This window comes from Aedes albopictus, chromosome 2 (assembly GCF_035046485.1).
Source record: "Aedes albopictus strain Foshan chromosome 2, AalbF5, whole genome shotgun sequence".
In the NCBI taxonomy this organism is placed as follows: Eukaryota; Metazoa; Arthropoda; class Insecta; order Diptera; family Culicidae; genus Aedes; species Aedes albopictus.
Genome location: NC_085137.1, coordinates 335,256,546 through 335,275,912, shown reverse-complemented (window position 1 = coordinate 335,275,912; position 19,367 = coordinate 335,256,546). Strand labels below are relative to the sequence as shown.

Sequence of the window (19,367 nt, the reverse complement as noted above, 5' to 3'; positions counted from 1 at the left end):
ATCCGCCCACGCTCTTTTGTCCGCTGACGGGCTACGACTTTGGCTCCTCGTGTTTTCGCTCGCTCTATCGCGACTTGGGCGTTCCTTCGCTCCTCTATCTTCCTCCAGGTGTCCTCATCTGTGATCCACTGCTTTCTCCGGGTGCGTAGCCCACCCAAATTATTCTCGCCAGTGGCGATAAAAGCGTCCTTGATGGCGCTCAATTGATCTTCTACGCTTCCACCTGTTGGAATATCCGCAACACGGTTCTCTAGCACCTCGATGAAGGACCTTTTCATCGCAGCGTCTTCCAGTTGGCGTGTGTTGAACCTACGCCTACGATTTTCTCCTCCTGTCGATGGATCCTAGCAATGCGCAGTTGGATCTCGCCGATTAGGAAATGATGGTCAGACGCAATGTCGGCGCTACGTTTGTTCCGCACATCAAGAAGCCTCCGTCTCCATTTTCGGCATATGCAGATGTGGTCGATTTGTTTTTCCGTGACGCCATCACGAGAAACCCATGTCACTGTGTGCACTGGTCGATGAGGAAAGAGCTATCCCTCAATCAAGATGTCATTGTTGCTACAAAACTCCACAAAACTCTGCAAACAGCACTCCGTTTTCACTCATTTCTCCGAGACCATGGTGTTCCATGACGAACTCATAGTCCGAGTTGTCGGAACCAACCTTCGCGTTGAAGTCGTCCATGAGGATCTTGAAATCACGACAGTATTCAGTTGACTGTAAAAGTTCTCTTTATCTTGCAATTCGGCAGCATCGGTTGGCGCGTAACATTGGATCACAATAAGGTTTCGAACCCGTGTTCGGAATCTGGCTACAATTATCCCCTCATGAATAGGTTCTCACTTCATGAGCGCAGCGTGGGCGTGAGCGCTGAGCACAAAACCAATACCGTGGCAAGGACCGTGTACACCTCGTAGGCCAGAGTATAGCAGAATTTGACCCGACGCCAATCTGTGTTCTCCAAAGTTCGGCCAACGGACTTCGCTCAGTTCTAGGATATCAAGCTTCATACGGCATGGCTCATTAACTAGTTGTGCCAGTTGTACCAGCTGGGCTAAGGTTAATTCATTCCAAGTTTCAAATCTTGTCCGTTGTTTTGCGCTAAAAGTCGTTGCCGTTGAATCAATTCGTAATCTTTCATTTTCGGTTTCTGTAACGGTTTTTTTTGGTTTCGGAAACAGTAGGTTGTTGACCTAAGGTCCCCTATCCACCGTGGTGGGGCTGCCACCTTAGGTATAGCTTTCGTTGGAGGAGCATTTCATGTTCAGCCGCTGGATGTTAGAACAGACGCTGTTTGAGCCACACCTCCTTGATGAACAGACGCTCGAGACGTACTTCCTCAATCTAGCTGAAGTCAGAAGGGCAGCAGTGCTCAGGCTGCACTACCAGCTAAGCACACAACTCTTAGCTGGCGGTCTTTGTCAAGCGATGACCCGTGGAAGTATGAGGTTGGAACTGATGAGGACCAGAGCTATGTTGGACGCTCTCCTTTTCAACTCACCGTTTTGGAACACAAAATCTGACATTCTCTGAAGAAAATCGGAGTGTCGCTGATGCCCCTCGGCGTCGATACCACCTTAACAATACCGACCTTGCCAATCGGCACAACTGTCGCGTCACGGATCGGCTGTCAGAGCAGATGAGATGGCAAAACAGGTTGAGGATAAAAGTGAATTGAAGAAGTGATATGCAGTTCACGAAGATCATATTAATCGCTACTTAAAAGCTAATTTTCTACACTAATGTTATGGACCTAATTACTATATTTCATTTAAAAGTGAATTCCAAGGTAGTATATAATGTAATTTGCAAAATTTCCCTAAAACTAAACATTTATCTTGAACTTAGAACCTATATGTACAAACTTAACCTACAGTACGGAGGAGTCGAGCAATCTTTAGGCTTGATTGGTTCATCCTACGAGGTAAGAACTCGAACTACTTTAACAAGAAATCCATTATACATGCAACAAACCTTGACAGGACAGAACAGTAAGACAGTGCGCAGGAAGTTAGTGCCGGAACCAAGACTAAAAGACTAAACGTAAGGAACTATAAATTAAAACTTAACCCTAAAACATGCCCTAAAATTTTATTTACTTGCACAGGAATTAAAAACGGTCCTAAACTTCGGACGAATAAAGGCCGCTATGAATTCGGAAACCATACATGGTCTTTTATTGTTACCGCGATACGCTAGTAACACGGAGGTACAAACATGAAAGTTCGATACTAAATGAAATTTTGACACCGTACGACTTTATTGAGAAATTTGAAATAAAAAAAAAATAGAGCGTAGAAACCACTAGATACATATGCCAATCAACTTCATTTTCTCCCGTGACAGAAAGGGTGACAAGGCAGTGACTTTTCCTAATTTTGGCAAAGAACGAAGGTGCCTAGTGTGTGGAACTTTGACAATGGGAGGGGTTTACCCCCCAAAATCCCTCCCTTGTGCACGGGCTTGGACTATGGATATGACTATCAACATTACACTGCATTTGTACAAAAACAGTTTGACCATAATGAGATTATTCATTTTTACAATTAATAAAACTTTGAACGGAGCACGATCGTTTTCGCTGAAACAATGTTTATCCTGTCCATTAGGGTGGCCTACACTTATATGAAAAACAAAAATTTCGAAAATTGCCAAGTCTTACCTCCTTGTTTTGGACTCCCAGAAGCTACGTTCAAAATTTGAGCAAAATCAGTTGAGCCTAAGGGGGCGCTCAAAATGCTTGAAGTTTATATGGGAAAACTTGACCAAATGTATGCAGAAATTTTTGGTTTTCGAATTTTGCCGCTAGGTGGCGCTGTAAGCGTTCAATAAATAAACCCTTTTGTATTATTGTAGGTGACTATATGCCAAAGAACTTTGTCGAAGACCGCGATGTGATCCGACGGCTGTGAAAAAAGTAATACCCTAGGCAATGTGAGGCAAAGTATTGAGATTTCATTATTGATATTATTCCTTTACACGTTTTTGAAAAAAACAACAATAAAGTTTATCCTCACTTTACAAGGGTATAACTTTTTTCACAGACGTTGGATCACTTTGCGGTCTTCGACAAAGTTGTTTGTCATATAGTCACCTACAATATTACTAAAGGGTTTGATTATTGAACGCTTACAGTGCCACCTAGCGGCAAAATTCGAAAACTTATAATTTCTGCATACATTTGGCCAAATTTTCCCATACGAACTTCAAGCGTTTTGAGCGCCCCCTTAGGCTTGATTGATTTTGCTCAAATTTTGAACGTAGCTTCTGGGAGTCCAAAATAACTGATTTAAGAGGTAAGACTTGGCATTTTTAGAAATTTTTGTTTTTCATATAAGTGTGGGCCACCTTACTGTTCATGTTATATTTTATACAATAAAAACATTTTTTTTATTATTTTTCCTTTCAGGCCCATGTTGTACCACAATAAAATAACAAGTGATCATAATCCAAGAGGAAAACAAGGAAAATCAGAGCGCTAGTGTGTGGTGAAAATACTCGTAGAGTGCTGTATATATTTCTTCATTGTTCGGCTTATGTGTATCTTTCATCAATAGTGAATTGATCGGAAAAAGGTGTGAGCGCGGTGGACTTTTTTTCGGTGAGATTCTTTATTACCCGACGTAATAATAAATGTTTCACCGGGTGGTGGCGGCCAGCACATAGACACTACATCGAAGGAAAATTATCGTGCGGTGTGTCGGATTTTGGGGGGAACGCGGTCAAGATCTGAGAACGAACACCTATAGCCAAGGAATTTCAACACAAACACATTTTTTTTGGAAGGCGCTTTCCTTGCTGTTACGCATGAACGTGTAAGACGGAGAGTCGGGTGCGCTGCAATAAAGAAGTAAGTATAAATGAATAATAAATATTGCGCCTAAACAGGTGGATTATGATCCAAACAGCTTCGAGGGAATGTAGGGGCTGTGAGAGAGACACATTTACTGAAGTGAATGGGAGATAAAATGTAAGGGTTCACTCAATAAGTAGGAAATCGTCACTTTTCCCAAGCAACGCACATGTTATAATAAAATTACGACAGCGCACGTTTTGGTTGTATAGAAGTTTATTTTACGTAATTCTAACATTGTGTTGAAATAACGTAAAATAAACTTTTATACAACTAAAACTTGCGCTATCGTAACTTTTAAATAACATGTGTGTTGCTTGGGTTGTCTGGCCTTTTTTATATTATTTTTATTTTCTTCATTTTTTGTCTGCAAACGAGATTTTCAGCACGTAAGTTCATCTCGGGACCCATAGCTTAACTACCTTACCAAAGGAAGATCTCTCATTTTCTGAGTTTGTCGGGACAAGGATTCGATAGCAGGTCCTCAGCGTGACAGTCACGTGCTTTAACCAACGCACAAGGTCTACTGCACATGCCGGCCTTTGTTTCAATTCAGTATACCGAGTAAACCAACTTTCTATATTTATTCATTGAACAGCATTTAGAGTAACAGTTTTAATTTATGGTATAAATCCCTTGTTATTAGACTATGGTATTGAGAAATTAATACAAGTGTACTGATTTTTTTGTCAACCCAATCGTGTGCTTCTATCAGGCACCTTTATCCATTTTGACATTTTAATTTAGGAGAGAATGGTTCCTGCAAAGTCTGCTGGCTGATTATTGTGAGGAAGGGGGAAGAAAGTGATGGTGCAATCAAATGCTCAGTAGACTACGGAGTTTTACTATGTTTGTGCAAGTTCAAGCAATGTCTCTTTGGCACAGGTTCACGTTGATACGTGGATGCCGTTTGGCTGTCGTATGTAGAGATTACTGTGAAGATGGGTACTAGGGTAATAGGGCTTTCAGCTCGATTGAACCCGAGTCGACACGACGGTGTAAAAGTCATGGGCTTGTGGAGAATAATTGTCTAAAAACTTTGTTGTATTCCTACAAGATGTAGAAAACGGTACCGAATTCATATTTCTGCCTCTACGACAGAATAATAAATGGGCAATGCTTACTCATATTACACGATGGCTGCCAATCCGCTCTTCATTAAAATGCACATGTTTTACATACATATTTGAACTTTCCCTTAGCTAAGCATTTGCAATTCGTTTCGCCAGTTGGTACGTTATGCTTTTGCTTCACATACAGCAATTTGCATATTTTAGAAAGCTTCAAAAAAGGGCAAAATCTTGCTGAGAGTAAAGAAGGCATCTTGTGTATTTATCTGGGCTGAAAAAAGTGAAGTAAAAAATCTTCTAGTATTTTTTCCATCACTCAAAGAGAATAAATAGAATGAACAGCATTTAGGTTTTATTTTCAAACCCAAACAAACATTTTTTTATTATTGAACCCCAAAGCTAACGATTACAATGTATAAGCCCTCAATGGATTTTCATTCTTTCGTATCCTGTTTCTTGAAAAGGATCCAAAAGACCCACTCATAGTCGTAGAAAAAATCAATAAAATTTAATGGGTTTCTACTTTCTCCATGCACTCCACACGATTGCACTCAACCATGAAAATAACCGCATAATGGTAATATCCACGACGAGCAGCAGCCCGGTGAGCAGGAACAACTGAGCACCAACGATGTGCATTATTTGCCAGGGTACATGGCAGCAGGCAGAAGAAATGTAAGTCAACTATGGTTGGAACTAGCTGCATGCTTTCAATTCCCGCGGCCCTCAAAATAGGTTCCATATGTCGTCCTGGGGAACTCAATTTGCCCCCGAGGAGGCAATATATTGCCTAGAAAGACGCCACAACAACCATTGTGGTGGCTTTCGCTCCAGACCATCAACGCTATATAGTACATGCATTGCATATATGCTTCTGTTATTTAAGTTGCCCATTGAATTAAGGAACACAACAAATGCATTGACTAAAGTGAGCGGATTTTGCTGCTGTTGATTTGTTGGTTCGCTGTATCGTAAAATGTTGCTAGAACGTGACTGGTCAGTTATGTATATCCTTTTAGTGACGAACCAGCACAATTGTGCGGTTTAGCGATAACAGTTTTGCATATATATTTTTTTCATCTATTCAATCGAGCCCAAATTTGTACCAATGATGCAGATGTAACAGGTTGATAAACAGTCAAAATTTGAGATTTTTTTTATGCACTCTATGAAAAGTTACAGCATGTAGAATTTTTTTGTGGGAGAAAAATAGTTGCCTATCCCAGGCATTTTGGCCGTCCCCTGTACTGCCGTAATTCTGCAAAGTGACGTAAGCGACATTGATAGTTTTTGCCCGTTTTTTGGTACTCTTGCTCATTCTCTAAGTTTCTTTCCGTAGATGATAGACTACGACTAGATCTTGAATTATAATACAGCAGGCATACCACACTGTTATTTTTACACCAGATATTATATAAAATATACCAAAAAATATCGACATTTTGAATGGCGCTTACGTCACTTTGCAGAATTACGGCAGTGTATATTACTTTGTCCATGACGTGCTGCTGAAGTTCTGATTGCACTCCGCAAATAAGAGCAAATATTTCGGCCTGAAAAACGGTGCAGTGTCCACCAAGTGAGTAAGACTGATACAGCCTTAGCTCACGAGAATAAACACCAGCACTTGCTCGACCTACGAGAAGGGAGCCATCAGTGTAACATTACGATGCCGTCTGAAATACTTCTTTCCAGATATCCAGAAGTCCTCTCTTCCCGGGAAGGGAATTTCGTGGTAAATGTCCTATATGGGATATTACAAGCAATCACTTGGAGCAAGGACAATTTTGTCCCAATTCGCCAAAAGTGGGAACAACGAGGTGTGTGTTGATGTGCGGTTCACAGGGGTTTCCTCTAGTAAACCGAGTACCATAGGCGAAACTACTGGGGGTGCCAGGCACCCCCTAGAATTCTAAAGCATTACTGTGAGATATGGGACAATGAATGATGAATGGATGAACTAATGAATTTTTGTTTGTAGTGCACCCCCTGGCACAAATCCGTAGTTTCGCCCATGCCGAGTACCCGTAGACGATAAGTGCAAGAAAGTGCTTCTTGTTTGAGATGAATGTGGGGCAGCGTCAAAGAGAACTTCTAGCGCTGCCGTAGGAGTTGAAGAGAATGCTCCAGACATCGCCATTAAGCACATCATTTGGAGATGGCCTAACTTTGATTGGATCGTTCTCATTTCGTCCTTTTGCCACCACACAAGACATCCATAGACCAATGTTTGCCGAACAACAGTTGTGTAAATCTAGCTACTTTATCAGCGCTGCAGTCTTGGGGAATCAAAACGACTGTTTTAGATTTGTCCCGACGTTTCGACTCTGTTTCGAGTCTTCTTCAAAGGGAAAATTCTGACTTTGGTCGTTTTGGTTGGCAGCGCCGATAAAGTAGCTAGATCACACATATCAGTCGAACTCTCTTAAGTACCGTTGTGTAAATCCATTTGATATACTTGGGTTTCAGACCCCAAGTAGTACCAAAGGCATTGACCGAAGGCCATACAAGCTTTCTTGATTCTGAACTCAATATGACGTGTCCAGGAAAGCTTGGCATCAAGAGTGACTCCAACGTACATTGCCTGTTCAGTCACATCGATTTCAGAATCAAAAAGACGCAAAGGTCGAACGCCTTTACGGTTTCGCTTTTCCGTAAAAAGAACAATAGATGTTTTACTCGGATTTACCCAAAAGCCATATTGGCGACACCACTCCTCAACTACTTGAAGGACGCTTTGCATCAGGTTGAAAAGGGTGCTAGTGCTGATGCACATACCGACTAGCAATGTTAGCTAGTCGTCGGCAAAACCATAAGTAAGAAACTCGCTTCACCCCTAGCTTCACCCGAACCTCCGTTTAGGTAACGAGTCGGGACTGCCTAAAAAGAATTTTTACATAAATGGATTCAGTTCATTACCTAAATGGATTTGAAGATTGCAAAGAAGTTTGAGCAGAGGTGTTTCAAGGCGTTTCAGGAGCTTTCAGAGAGGTTTTAGGGGGTTTCAGAAGCTCTCAGGTAAATTTCACGGGGTTTTTCAAGAGATTTTAGGGGCATTTTAAAGCGTTTCAAGGCGTTTCAGGGCGTTTTAATGCATTTCAGACCGCTTCAGAAGGTTTAATGGGCCTTAAGAGAGCTTTAGAGACTCGTAGGTGAATTTCATGGGGATTTCAGAAGCGTTTCAATGCGTTTTAAGGCATTTCAATGCGTTGGTTTAAATTTTCATTAGAAATTTTTTTGTTTGCATCTTATGACTTTTGCCTCGACCTCAAATGTAAGATCGTCTCTTGCTTGACTAGAGTTGGAATAGTATTTAACTCGATTTTCTTTCACTTACAGATATTTCACTCGCACGCCCATTTTTATCATCATTTTGGATTTAAATATTACACAAAATCTGTCTGTTTAACTGTGTGACGTTTATTTTATTGCTCTTGGATATTCTATTAAGTGGATCGACCTTGAGATTTTATCTAGCAATTGATGATATCGATGCTTTCTTCAAACTTGCCAGACTCGCTGGTTCAATAACATTTGTCTATTTTTGTCGTTATGTTAAACACGTTAAACAAGAAGAACAAACTATTTTGGAAATATTAAGAAAATCATGAATAATTTCTTTTCGGATGAGTGTTTCGTGTCAATAAATAATTGTAATCTCTATCTATAGAAGTTCCGACACAGAACTGTGAAAACCCGAGCACTGTTGACGGTACGATGCCGTTCTGCATATATGAGTGATTCATTGATTATTGCCGTGCTCTATATTTAGGACCAACCTTGCACGAAGTGGTTTTTCTTATCCATTTGATTTTAGTAAACGCCGTTATTGTAGGGTTATTTTTAGCAACTGCAAATTGAGCGCTACGCTTTAAAAGCGTTTGCTCACCAAGCTACGTATAATCACACTGCAAACGTGAACCTTCATCATCAGCGGAAGGAAAGATGTACTTGATTAGCCAGGGCAGCGATTTATTAGAACTCCCCATCTCGAGCTACGTCTACGGTGTGCTGTAAGGATATTCCGTGTGAAATCGACTGGCGAGGAGATCGTAAGACACAGTCCGGCTCGTACCGGCTAGCTTTGTAGTTTAAATTTAGAAGCGTGTGGTCAACGGGCCCTGTCCCACATTACCGGGCACTGCATATGATGTTCAATCCCAGATTAGTGTCTGGGATTAGTCAGCCATGTGTAGGATGTAATCCTTTGGTATTTGATTGCGGTAGCCGGTTGAAGGATTATTACCATGAAGCATTTGACCAATGTCATTGGAATGGCATTATAGACTAATCGTTTGATGTCATGTTAAAGCATGTAGTCAAACGATAAAGATTTCTTTAGTTAATTGCTCGACTTTATACAATATATTATTTCAGTTTCTTCGAAGAGATGTACAGCCAATATTTCATGATGTATTACGACATGGTTCTTTCAACTGCCAACATTTTATTTACAAAACTGTTAAAATTTCAGTGACAGTCGAGCATGATAAAATTCAGCTGGCATTTCGTTTCTACAATGGAACATTTCCTGTCAAGCATCGTAATCTTTGATGTGAGTTGGAATTAACCCTTATCTTGGAATGGTGCTGCCAGTAGCGGTTTTAGGCTTTGCTCTACAATCGTGCACCAGCATACTTTCTCTCTCGGCTGCCTTTTCACGTGGCACGGAATAATGAAGGGTCGGTCGTCGATGGGCGAAATTAGAAAATTTCTTCGACGAGCTAAATTTTTATGACGCGCAGCAACAAGGGAACCCTGTCCTACCGAAGACGTCATGCCAAATGCCACCGGCCGGCCGGTTGGCGTAGACCATTGCTGTGCTTCTTTTTTTTTCGTGGCCAAAGGGCGTAATAAAAACTTGGAAGAGGGTTTCCGCTGAATCGTTTTCTTTTGCTGAGTCCTTCTATTTCGCATCCCTTTCCGCAACGTTTCATTTCATTGCTATGACCACAATGATATGAACTTTGATGCTGACGGTATGTATCGGTATTGCTAAACTCATGTCTTTGGAGGGATTGGAAAAGATTCCGTTTGTTTTACAGATTTGGTGTTAGCTAAACGTGATCAACATTTGAAAGGGTTGTTGAGTTAAACTAATGCAGTTTAATAGAATCAGTTCAATATTTTCTATCGTTTGAAGCTCATAGCATATGGGATCATTCATTCGATTGGTAATGGCAATGTATAATGTTTTAAATGATTAATGAAAAAAAACAAAGAACAAAACCAAAAAATGTTACCGTATATATAAATGAATATCAATGTTACTAATATCAACGGCTTTTATCGATGAAACCATTTACAGCAGGTTACCTGCGATCTGTTATAAAAATGGGGAGAAAAGCCAAGTGCCGTTCTATCTGTTGATACTTTGTCAATCTTAAAGCAGCAGCTACTGTTCATGCTAACCCCATGCTCAAGCTGAAATATATTCAGATACTTATGATCTCTGAAGCAAATTCATTCCAAACACGAAGATTTATGAAACGTTACTTTGAAATACTTATCCTGCGTGCGTACCCTACACGGACTCACATGACATCCATCCACGTTTGGCACGTCCAACACGTCCAGCGAGCAACACTCCGATCCGGAACCGGCCAGCATGGGCACGCGAAAGGAAGGAAAATTGTAAATCTGCAATTATCATTACTACACCATTATTGCCACACGAAATGGCCAGCGCCCAGTATACCAAACCATGGGCTTTGGGCACATAAAGTGAAGATGAACGCCACCGGACTGATAAAACCGACGTCGCTAGAACGATGGACTCGTCCCGCGTCGCCAGCGCGCAAGGACACGAGATGGGGAGCACGGACAAATGACCCCGAGGCTCGAATGTTGAAAATCTATATCTGCTCGGTTGGATCAATGTCGTTGATTATGCTGCCAGAGGGCTGCCACGGTCGTATGGGTAGGGGGTTTGGTGCACTGGAATATGGTCTGGACAAGGGCACCCAAGAGGGTACGAGAGCCGTAGCCATAAATTATGTGACATCATCTGTGACCCGGTCATCAGTTTGGTGCTGCTATCGGAAGGAGCCGCTATTTTACAGCTATGTTTGGCTCGTCGATGAACTGGACTCCGTTAGGGTGTTTATTCGGAGTGATGGATATATCGTTCTGCTTCAGTAGATGGTTGCTGTATGTCTATTACTGGAGTACAAGGGTGCAAGTGTATGCGAGGGCCACACATGGCTAGGCTAATTTATTGAGCAAATACTTGGTCGTAATTTGAAGCAGTACACTTACTTACAACAACTAATGCCGGTTGGATATGATTTTACAAGACTTATTTATATCAAAAGTAACACCATATAATACTCAAAAATGGTTTAAATGCGTGGTGATAGGAGAAGGGACCGCACATAAACCCAATATATAAATGTGTGCCCTTATTTCTATTCGATATTTCAGTTAAACAGATGCAGACGTTTAGTTACCGCACAACAGAATCTCCGAAAGACAAGACCGTCAAGTTCCCAGTAGAATACCATTCAGGTCCACCACAAAGTGTCATTATAATGTAAATCTATCTTCCCAAACTGATTACGAAATCTTCAAGCGGAGGTGCATTAGCATCGATTTCAGCTCAGTTGTTGCTTTCCCTTCAGCATATTTTCAAGAAGACAAAACTTCCTGGAAGAAGTAATGCATTGCCATTGCATGAACCAAGTGGCACACTAAAGCAACTTCATGTTTTATGCTCACTTTGCTTTGCTTCCTATGTCGGGGAAGAGTCCTTCGAAGTCGGGAGCTGCATACATGCAGTAGTATGCGCATACATTTAGGCGAATATAGAACAGTAATAACTTTTGTCTCTTTTGACCCGCTTGCTCTATTGCTGCTGGTATATATCCCCGTTCAATAAGCTGAAAAGTTTTTTACTGTTAAAGAGAGAAGTGGCAAAAGCACCGACGAAGGAAAAGGTTCACCTTAGATAAAATGACGAAATTCTAGAAATACTTGAACAGTGTTTTATAAACTGTGGGTCGCAACCTACTGCACTGATGAGTCACGGGTTGATTTTTAGGGCCGATTTCTTCACCTACCCGGCTTAACAACGTAAGCCTGGTTTATCTTAAACCACACTTAAAGTTAAGCCAAATTCTTAAGCCAGGTTTAAATATTGGCATTTCTTCACACCGGTTTAGCAAATAAAGGCGACGGCTTACGCTAAGCCAAGCTTAACGAAATTTCCCATATCTTTCCAGTGACTTTCCAATGGAAACGTCATTTTAAGCCGCCGATATTTTGAAACGCCCGTTATATGCAGTATGGAGTAACAACAACAAAATATCCGCTGAAATTTTAGCAGGAAAAGCGGAATCGCTCGGTATTTTTTTTTCGGATACAGAAGGAAATTAACAATAATGATCTACCTAGACTGTTGATGTTTTCCCCAACGCTAGTATCGAAGATCTACGATTTAGTACCTACTACATATGATCGTTCCACAACATTTGGTGTTCGAATTTGAGTCTCATTGTACAAAGTTGGAGTGCCACATTGCAGAAAAGGCGTTGTGATATTGATTTTATGTTTTGATATCCATAATCGCCTTCGAATAAAGTTGCATTTCGATAGTGAGTTTTTGAAAATGTGTTTGTCGTGAGATGCTCCAGAGTTCAGACCATTTTACGAATGAGCCATTTTACGAGACGTTTCGGATCAGCTGATCGCTCATTTCATGAATAAAAATTTGACAGGATGATGTGTCCAAGCCCGTGAGTGTTAATATCATTATCAACACTGTTGTCGTTTCGTAGAATAGACTATATGTTTAAAATTATGAACTATGTATGTACATTCAATGAAAGCCACAGCAAAGTTCATGTTACACTAGAAACTGAAATATTAAAGTTTTGCTCAAACAGCATAAAATTAGGCAAGGAACCATAATACCCACGCTTTTTGCACGATTTCCATGCAGAAACGGAGAATTCACCTTCTCACTATACAAAAATTCAGCTCATTACTACAAATCTAGTACTTCTCCGATCGTGTCCTATTAATATTCATCATGAAAAAATTAGGATTAAATGTGCGCTTAAAAAATCGAGTTTTGCAACGAGTTGCAAAACATTTTTGCAAGGAAAAACAAATCACTAGAATATGATCATTTCTATCAGTACCATCATGCTTCGCGGTGGTTCGATGGGAACAGTCATGTGTTCCATCATGCTAGACACTAAATTTTGATCAAGCAAGCTGTACCATAACCGTGACAATTTGACAAACTCTCTAAAAACTCTCTAAAAGGTTTGTAAAAAAATATCTCTTGAACCATAAGAGACGAAAATGTTTATTGTGACCTGAAATTATGGAAGGACCTGGTTAAAATAAATAGAAACTTCAATGCAAATGTACTTTCAACTTCCAAATCAGTATGACAAATTTCCAAAACTACCAACACGGTGCCTTTTTGAAGGCTTTCAATCTAATGTAAAAACTTGATTGTCCCAAACCCGATGTGAATATTTTATATTGACGACCCGCCGGCTATAGGTTATCATTTTCTTTATCATCGTCTCCATCCGTAACCAAACGTTTTACAATTTTATCGTTCCTAAGTGTACATGTTTCTTAAAAAAATATTTTCTGCCGTTTCAAAAATTTATTTATGAAGCAGGTGAAGAAACCCAAACTCTGCAATTTGCGGCTTAAGCCTGGCTTAGCGCTGCTAAGCCACCTCAGAGCACCGCTTAAAATAAGCCACACTTAACGTAAACCGTAGCTTTATTAAACCGGGTTTAGTGGTTAAGCCGAGGTGAAGAAATTGAAAAAAAGTTAAACCCGGCTTAAAATGTTGCTAAGCCTGGTTTAAAATTTAAGCCCGGGTGAAGAAATCGGCCCTCAGTGAATCGTGAAGATTTGAATCACGGAACAAATGCACCCTCAACTTGATCCAACATATTTTGTTAGCCGTTCTCGAAATATGCAATTAATCTCTAAAAGAATGAGTCATAGTCCGAGGTATATTAAGTCTTCTGTGTGTGTTTGGATCCAATTTCAAGTAGGGTAACTTACGTACTTTCGGCAATATTGTTTTCTTCGTCATGTGGGATTTTCTCTCTCTCTCTCTCTCTTTTTGGCGTAACGTCCTCACTGGGACAAAGCCTGCTTCTCAGCTTAGTGTTCTATGAGCACTTCCACAGTTATTAACTGAGAGCTTCCTCTGCCAATGACCATTTTGCATGTGTATATCGTGTGGCAGGCACGAAGATACTCTATGCCCAAGGAAGTCAAGGAAATTTCCTTTACGAAAAGATCCTGGACCGACCGGGGATCGAACCCGTCACCCTCAGCATGGTCATGCTGAATACCCGTGCGTTTACCGCCTCGGCTATATGGGCCCGTTGTGGGATTTTATGAAATCTGTTAAACTGAGAGTTGGCCTCTAATCCTTCCCAACCAAGCTGAGTTATATGTCCAAGTTTCAGGTAACAAACCCGCTGTACATACTCTTCGTCACCCTAACTCTCGAATGTATTGAGATTCTGGTTGAATTTATCTTATAATTTCACTATTGTTTTAAAAAAATGTTTTCACTTTGTTGCTTGTAGTTTACATTCACGTTTAGTTTTATTCAGGATTAGCTTAGATTCAGATGATGCCCCAATAGCTGAATTTTAATTAGTACAAATTTCCACTAAGTCTCGTGTTTCAGGTATCAGTATCGGTAGGTCGGCTCCAGAAGCACGTTCTCTTTCATTTGGAAAATTTGTGCCATCACCATGCACACGAGACTATTCATCTTTTACCCAAGGGAGAGGAAAAGGAATCAGGGATGGGATAAGGAAAAGGAAGGTTAAGGAGTAGGATCGTCTAAAATGCATAAGCGTACCACAAAGGATTCAAACAACGCAGCGCCCAGAAAAAGACACTGCTATAACGCATAACGCGTAAAAAGAGCCTAAAACTCTCTACCACAGCGGGTCAACAGAACAACAGAACGTCCTGAAGATTTAGGTATCTGAAGTTAGTTTAACTTAATAAGTGTTAACTGAGTACTCGGAAACGCAGTTGCGCAAAAACTGGACAGTTACATATTAAATGATAAGTTCCATAACCAGACGTTCAAGAGAATCAAACTTTGGGTTGTGTATGGAATGTGAAACTTGTAGAGAACATATCGGCACCAACATTTCAAAAGGGCGTAACTGCATTTGGAAGTAATACCTACCTACCTTGTTGGCTACAAAGTAACTTTACTCCAATGCCGAGCGTATAGTAGAGCACCATCTTCGTCGGTCTTGGGCGATGTTCCTCCAGTTTCCCCGAACGTGTAGGGATCGTAGATCCTCTTCAACCGCGTGCAGCCAGCGAGTTCGTGGCCGCCCACGAAGTCGCCTACCTCTACCGGGTTCTCTGCTGAATATTGTTTTCGCTATTCTTTCTTCCGACATTCGCACTACGTGTCCAGCCCACTGAAGTCTGCCGTATTTTATACGTTTCACAATATTCGCATCTTCGTACACTTGGTACAACTCGTGATTCATGCGTCTGCGCCACACTCCATTTTCTTGTTTCCCACCGAGAATTGTCCGCAGCACTTTGCGCTCAAAAACTCCAAAAGCTTTTCGGTCTACCTCCTTTAACGTCCACGCTTCGTGACCGTAGAGGGCAACCGGAAGAATCAGCGTCTTATACAGAGCGAATTTTGTTTGCGTTTGCAAGTTACGGGACCTAAGCTGGCTACGCAATCCGTAAAAGGCCCTATACGCAGCTGCAATACGCCTTTTCACTTCACGGGAAACGTCATTGTCACATGTCACAAGTGTTCCAAGATAAACAAATTCTTCAACAACTTCAAACACTTCCCCATCAATCACTACCTCAGCACTAACACCACTAGGCCTGCTTCTGTCTCTACCCGCTATCATGTACTTCGTCTTGGTAGAGTGAATCGTCAAGCCTATCCTCGCTGTCTCTCTCTTCAGAGGAGCATAAGCTTCCTCCACTGCCCTACGATCGATGCCGATGAGATCAATATCGTCCGCAAAACCGAGGAGCATGTGCGACCGTGTGATGATAGAGCCATTCCTCTGCACGCCTGACCTCCTAATCGCTCCTTCGAGTGCAATGTTGAACAATAAATTTGAAAGAGCATCCCCCTGCTTCAATCCATCCAAGGTCACAAACGACGTAGACACTTCGTCCGCGATCCGAACACTTGATTTTGATCCATCCAGCGTTGCGCGTATCAGCCTAATTAATTTCGCCGGAAAACCATGTTCTGACATTATCTGCCAAAGCTCATTTCTTTTCACTGAATCGTACGCTGCTTTAAAATCAATGAACAGATGGTGAGTCTGCAAGTTATATTCCCGAAATTTATCTAGGATCATCCGCAGGGTAAACATTTGATCCGTCGTTGATAGGCCCTCACGAAAACCAGCCTGGTATTCGCCGACGAAGGACTCCTCAAGAGGTCGCAGTCTGTTGAACAGGACACGCGACAGTATCTTATACGCCGAATTTAAAAGGGTAATCCCTCTGTAATTGGCACACTCCAGTCTGTGCCCTTTCTTGTAGATTGGGCATATGAGGCCATCCAACCAACTAGTGGGCAATTCTTCATCCTCCCAAATCTTTATAATAATCTGATGGATTGATTGATGTAGCTGCTCGCTTCCGTGCTTAAGAAGTTCGACCGGGATCTCGTCCTTCCCAGCAGCCTTGCTGTTTTTCAGCTCCTTAAGGGCCTTTTTAACCTCATCCAGTGTTGGTGGTTCCACTGCTTGACTGTCATCCATTATGTTAATCCTGTTCCTGGGTGCTCCTTCGCTGCTACCATTCAACAAATCTTCGAAGTGCTCCTTCCACCTGGCTGCCACCATTGTTTTGTCTGTCAGCAAATTTCCTTCCCGGTCATTGCACATGGCGGGCACTGGCGCAGTCTTGTGCCGCGCGCCATTGACAGTTGCATAAAATCTCCGCATATCGTTCCTGTCCATACTTTCCTGCGCTTCAGCAATAACACTCTCTTCGTGTTGCCGTTTTTTCCTGCGGTGGATTCGTTTCTCTTCTGCTCTTGCAACCCTGTACCGCTCTCTGTTCTGCCGGGTACCGGCCACTAGCATTCGACTTCTGGCGGTATTCTTTTCGTTCGTCGCTCGTTGGCAGTCCTCGTCAAACCAACCATTACGTTGGCGTCGCTGAGCGGTACCAATCACCTCTTGCGCTGTTGTTGTCACTGCTTCGTGGATACTTCTCCACAAGCTGTTGACATCTCCAGATCCGTTGGTCTCTCCTATCCTCTCGTCTAGCTTCTGATGGTACTGTGCAGCAACCCCTTCGGCTGACAAGCGCTGGATATTGAAACGCATCGTCCTGTTGTTTCTTGAACTCGTGACGCTGGATAATCGCGCCCGAATTTTAGCGGCTACAAGATAATGATCCGAGTCGATGTTGTAGCCCCCTCGACTATGCTCAGTGGAAAAGGGGGATCTCCAGGGTCGGAATGAGGGGAAACCGGTAAACAACACTCACCAAAACTCAACTCTCCACTTCCAGCGGGAACTCGCATTAGAGCATATCCACAGATATGCTGTAGTTTGGTGGCAATCAATGGCAACTCATTAAGGGAAACATAACTCAAAGGCCACACTGCCAATGCAATTTTGGACGAAACGCAAAGAGAGAGAGGTATGAAGACTCCCTTCGAGTCCGAACGATACACAAACAAAACTAATAGTGAATGTTTCAACTTTCTGAATGAACTTACACAACAACCAGAAATTACGTGCACATCTTATATTACAAATATTTACAATTGTTTGGTTGTGAATTGGCCATGGCTTATTATCTAATGCTATTGTGACGTCACATTCTATGTCTACTACTTGCGGTTTTTGACTCTGGTTGGTACACTGCGGGCTGTCGGATTGTGGCTTGGGATCGTGGTGGTGACTGACGAGCTGTTAGAGCGATGGAGCTGATCGAGTGGAAATCCGGGACGGCGGGCAACGCCTGGTGACCACCGGGACAACAGATGACGTCAGTGGGTCCTAGTCCTCGTGACCTTTCTCAAACCCGACCGATGGTGTAACTTGTCAGTCGTTATATGGTCCACGGATTTGCCGGAGTACGTCCAGCGATCAATCGACGTCCGACGCTCAGTCTCCGAGGATCCTTGGTATGCCAATCAGCGACAAGATGGCTTCCTTGGTGAATGAAAGGATCACCGATACTCCTTTGTGGCTTATTGGAGGAATAAAGATGGCGTCCTTTCACAAAGCTGGCAAATAATATAAAAGAAAAAGGCCCTTTGTGGACCTACCACGGCCATTAGTCTTCCACAACGTGTTCTCACTTTTATCTTAAAACCGCATTTTAGTCGTATTAGGGAGTCTGTTTTAGCTTGTTTTTACTAATAAACACTATTTGTGCAAGTATTTACCTTTTTCCTGCTTGATTTTAATTTGTTCTGTGCTTGTATATGTTTGTTGCACTATACTCGGTGCAACTACCCTAGACTAAGACAATAGACTTTAAAGCATTTTTACATTTAGATTTCGTTTTAACACTACTAACCACTTTTTATAACTTTTAACACTACTAACAACACTAATTTTGACGTTTAGTTTACTGCTGTAATAGTATCTAGAATAAGACAATCAAATTATTGAAAAAATCACTATTAGCAAAAAATCACTATTTCAGCGAACCTTTTCGAACGTTAATCCGGCGCGCACTTACTGCTCGCTGTACGTTCGTAGCGAAATTGAACTGGCGAGTGCTAGCATGCCGAGATCGACCTGAAAATTCCCTTATGAATACGAGCAAATCCGAATTGCTCGTATTTAGACATTTATCGCTCTCTTGAGTACCACCGCCCCCTGGCCATGCCTCTGGATTGCTGCTTCGGCTGAGATCTTTTGCCGGCGCTCAAACCGCTGTTCAAAGACTGCTGGCTGGTGAGTGGTACCGTTGGAAAGGGTTGGGATTGTGTGAGTGGGAGAGTTTTTTAATTCTCTCTGTGAGCATAGTGAGCATAGCCCAGGGTTGTATCCTGGGGTTAATAATTTTTGTTTATTTGTGATGGAGTCACAAGGCAAATTCTGGAACCATCGGTTACAATACCCCTCCGACCGACTGCGAAATAAAGGAATTTATTTTCGCCTCAGAAATTAGTACCCGAAATATCTATTCTCTCGATTCATTTACAAAACGGCATAGAAGATTTGCATGCACAATTTGTTTTTCTTCTTAGTTTCTTTTACGCGTCGGCTATTAACTAGCGCGACTAAAACAAGGACGTTTACTCTACTTGTGATCGAGGCTAGCATAAGTGAGTTACCTTTCCAGCTGTCAGTAATTATCCATTTCGCATCGTAAACAACAATCAACTCAAAACAAGTCGATTCGCGGAAAATTGATCACTTTTGAGCTCAAATTAAGACGATTCTCCAGCTGAGGTTCATTTGT

The 19,367-nt window shown here is 41.8% G+C and overlaps 1 protein-coding gene across 11 annotated transcripts in view; it reads left to right on the top strand.

The window, feature by feature from the left end:
- LOC109398038 (potassium voltage-gated channel protein Shab) overlaps positions 1 to 19,367 on the top strand; it is a 382,157-nt gene that overhangs the window by 82,511 nt on the left and 280,279 nt on the right. For all 11 annotated transcript variants that reach the window (XM_029874584.2, XM_062852564.1, XM_062852565.1 and 8 more), the window contains one exon: positions 3,415 to 3,855. The gene's annotated coding sequence lies outside the window, so the exon portion shown is untranslated. The remainder of the gene's footprint in view (positions 1 to 3,414; positions 3,856 to 19,367) is intronic.